Source organism: Geospiza fortis, unplaced genomic scaffold, assembly GCF_000277835.1.
Source record: "Geospiza fortis unplaced genomic scaffold, GeoFor_1.0 scaffold80, whole genome shotgun sequence".
In the NCBI taxonomy this organism is placed as follows: domain Eukaryota; kingdom Metazoa; phylum Chordata; class Aves; order Passeriformes; family Thraupidae; genus Geospiza; species Geospiza fortis.
The window spans coordinates 8,768-13,244 of NW_005054551.1; positions in this window are offsets into that span (position 1 = coordinate 8,768).

The window sequence follows — 4,477 nt, forward strand, 5'->3', positions numbered from 1 at the left end:
TGCTGACCAGTGAGTACATTGCAGGAGTGGGATGGTATCAGAAGGTCACAAGTTCTCTGCTGGGGTCCACCCTCAGTCAGTGGGGCTGTGGCCTTGAAATCCTTGGGGAAACATGGGGGTGATGGTAACCTTTTCCATGGACAACAGGGCTGGCAGGAGACCTCAGTGGTTTTCCATGCAGATCCCTGACACTGATCCTCTTGCCCCTTGTCATTCCTTATTTCTACTTCTTCCAGCTCCCACGCACCCACCAACCACAGCTGCTGCCCTTGAGCATTTCACTGTCAACTTCACCATCACCAACCTGCCCTACACTTCTGACCTGGAGAAGCCTGACTCAGCCAGGTTCAGAGCTACACGGAGAGTTATGAACACCCTGGTAAGTCAACCATCATTGTACATACTCATTTCCTTTCTGTACTGATCAGCTTGGAGGGAATACACAGAGAATGTCATGGATTAACTGTGAAATCTCTTCCCATTGCAGCTTGACCGCCTGCTGAAAGCAAGCAGCATTGGCCCTATTTTCCAAGGATGTGGGACATCAGACTTCAGGTATGTGTTGCACCCCTATGTCCCTTTGCAAGAACCCCTGTCATCAAGGGATTAATCACACTTGTGTGTGTTTTCCCCTTTTCCAGTAGCCAGATCTCTCTAATGCACTCCTGCCCCAGGAAGTTCTCTGTGATAAACTCTCTCTTTGACAATCTCCTGATTACATGGACTCTCACCTTCCAAATGTGAAGGCCCAACCCTGAGATTAGTGTAAACTCCTTTTCAGCCCCCTTCCTCTGCAAAAGACTCAAGGGACTGGTGAGGTTGTAGAGCAGTCTCAACCCATCAGCCATACACAGATTTTGAGGAGGTAGACGTCCCATTCCCGTGCAGTGATGGCCATGGCAGTCCATGGGTTGAGCCTTCAAGGTAGAACATGCAGAGGAGGGTGCTCATGGAGGCTCCTGTGTTTTGCAGGCCGGGCAGTGACAGAGACCAGACCCGCGTGGACGCCGTGTGCACCTACAGCAAGGAGCCCTGGGCTGCGCCTTTGGACAGGGTGGGGCTGTACCACCAAGTGAGCAACAAGACCAGAGGCATCACCCAGCTGGGCCCCTACAGCCTGGACAAGGACAGCCTCTATGTCAATGGTGAGCGGCGCTCCTCCCTCGGCCTCCTCTGCTCTCCCATGGCAGCCCTGCCCCAGTGCTGCCCCTCGCCCAGCCCCAGCTCCTGACCTTCTGTCTCTCTCTTTCTCCAGGCTACAACGAGCAGCCAGTGCTGACAAGTGAGTACCTTACAGGAGTGGGATGGGATCAGAAGGCAGCCAGTGCCTCAAACTTGTCTTCTCTCCTGTGCTAGGGGCAGGGGATGGGGCATGAGATCCCGGGGACATGGCGAGCCTCCTTGCCATCCCCATGGGTAGTACAGTCGGCAGGGGCCCTCTGTGTTTGTTCAACCATAGCCTGGACATCCCAACTCTTGCATCTCACCAACCTGCCCTACACTTCTGACCTGGAGAAACCTGACTCGGCCAGGTTCAGAGCTACACGGAGGGTTATGAACATGATGGTAGGTGAACTACCACTGGGACATTCCTGTACCCTCTATGGCCTCATTAGCTTGGAGCGAGTGCAGAAAGCTGTTCATGGCTTAACTGAGAAACCTCTTCCCTTTTTGCAGCTGGACCGCCTGCTGAAGGACAGCAGCATTGGCCCTGCTTTCCATGGATGTGAAACAACAGGCTTCAGGTACGGGTCATGGTCAACTGTCCCTGCAGGACCACTGGTCAGATCCATAGGCTTTCTAAAATCTATTGAGTGTTGGTTCTCAGCCTATGGGCTGGGACCTCCACCTCAATACCCTCCTGCCTCACAGTATTCTGTGTTTTCCGATGCTCTTCCTCCCACATGCTCATACTGTTGCCTTTGTTGACTCTCAAGTCCTCCCTGAAAAGACCAGAAAAGCTCCAGAATCCAGTCTTGAAGGTAGAATGTGCAGAGGAGGGTGCTCATGGAGGTCCCTGTGTTTTGCAGGCCGGGCAGTGACAGAGACCAGACCCGCGTGGACGCCGTGTGCACCTACAGCAAGGAGCCCTGGGCTGCGCCTTTGGACAGGGTGGGGCTGTACCACCAAGTGAGCAACAAGACCAGAGGCATCACCCAGCTGGGCCCCTACAGCCTGGACAAGGACAGCCTCTATGTCAATGGTGACAAATCTTTTGGATTTCTTTAATTTTCATGTACTTCATTTCCTATACTTTAATGATTTCCTATCTTTTAATATTCATTCACTAAGTCGTTCTTTTCTTTGAATATTTTTTTCTTTCACTCAGTTGTATTTCATTCTTTTTGCTAGGTTTACTGTTGTTTCTCATATGCCTTACATACATTTATCATTTTACCTCCTTCAATGTGTTTTTTAATATAGTAAAATTAACCTTTTTCAAGTATACTTTCTCTGTTACACTAATTTTAAGTATTCTATTTATGCACATGTTTGAAAATATAGGGATTGAGCTCTCAATGTCAAGGAAGAGCACTACAACTTACCACCACTTGACAAAATTATGCATAAATTTTCCATGTAGAAGTTAAATGATTCCTTGGCCATGACAGTGCAGTTGGAACTTAATGATCTCTAAGTTCCCTTCCACCCCAAACCATTCTGTGATTCTAAACTGGATTTAGGGAACCCTAAATTCCCTCTAAATATCCCTCATAAAGGGAGAATTCTGTTCACTGCTAAGAATAGCAGCACCTTGCCAACAAGGTAATTTGCATTTATGCCTGGACAGTCACCAAATCAATCTTTCCTAGGAAATGTTTACACATGACCTCTCAGACCTGTTCTGTATTCTAGTGTGTGCCAAACCTTCCCAACTGTAAGGCATTTCCTCAAATCCTGTCCCTTTTCTTCCCCCCACAGGTCACCATGAAGTGCAGCCTGAGCTCTGTAAGTACTGTTAAAGAGAAATTGAGGGGCAGGAAGATTTTGCTAATTAGCAACAGCCAAAACAGCAAGTTGGATTAATCAAGCAAGAGCACTGCTTGTCTATAAAACAGTGTTAAGAGAATTTGTGAGCCTGTTAGGGAACCATATATAAGCCTTCTTCAAGGCTTATATAGCCTTGAAGCAACCTAGAATATCTGGAAATTCTGCCTAGAGTGTTTCCTCTTGGGATGTTGAACATAAATTGTATTTTCAAGCAATAACTTTCCCTTCTCATGACAGCTGCTAATCAAAGCACCCAACCTCTGGCACCAGCAGTAAAGAACTTCACCCTGAACTTTACAATAACCAACCTCCAGTTCACTGCAGACATGCAGAAACCCAGTTCCAGGAGATTCAAGTCAACAGAAAAAGTCATGTACCACTATGTGAGTCTTGCAATCAATGCCCGGCTGGGGCACAGTTCTCTCAGTATGTCTCATCTCTTACCTTCACCAGGACATTTTGCTTACTTCCATATTGTTATTCCACTTCCAGATTGATTCTTTACTCCAAAGGAGCAGCATTGGCCCAGCTTACATTGGCTGCAAAGTAATGGCATTCAGGTAAGAGCATGTCTGGGAAAAGTCCCCATTCCCCGCTTCTTAAAATTCCCATTTCTCAGCATCTAACTCATCTCTGGGCATTTTCTTATGTGGTAGCAGTGCCTGAGGGGTTTTTCTGATCCCTCTCTTTGTATACTAGAAGTTAAGATAGATTTCTCAATAACTAAACCCATGTCTCATTTCCTAGGTCCACAAAGAACAGGGATGACACAGGAGTAGATGCCATGTGCAGCTGTAGGGATGAGCCTTCAGATCCCAAATTCAACAGCACAACTCTTTACCATGAGCTGAGCAAAATGACCAATGGCATCACCAAGCTGGGACACTACAGCCTCAACAGCCAGAGCCTCTATGTCAATGGTAACGAGACCTTCTCAAGGCATTTTTCCGAATGAAATTTGAATTCCCCGTTCCTGGAGGTGTTTAAGGCCCTGTGGGATGGAGCTCTGAGCATCCTGGTCTAGTTTAAGTTGTTCCTGTCCAGGGCAGAGAGGTGGAACTGGATGGTATTTAAGGTCCTTTATGTCTCAAACCATTCTGGGGTTTTGTGTTGGAATTATGGAACCATTATGGTTGGAGAAGACCTCTGAGATCAAGTGCAACCTTCAATGTTGGCACAGACTAATTTGAAATCAGAATGAAGATTTAATTTATCTCTCAAAACAGAGGTACATTAAACAGAGGAACAAAAATTAGAGGGCAAAACCCTGTCAGTCACCAAGTTAAAAGCCTTGAATTCAGGAACCACAATCCTGTAATAAAATCTCCTGTATTTAGTCCTGCTGAGACTTTCTTGGAACATTTTCCTAATAATTTTCCATTTGTTTTTCAGGTTACAATGAACCTCCTTACAGTCCATCCTGTAAGTATATTGAAAACCAAATACAGATTAAGGCTAGATTAAGGCTACTTAAAGGCATAAATTG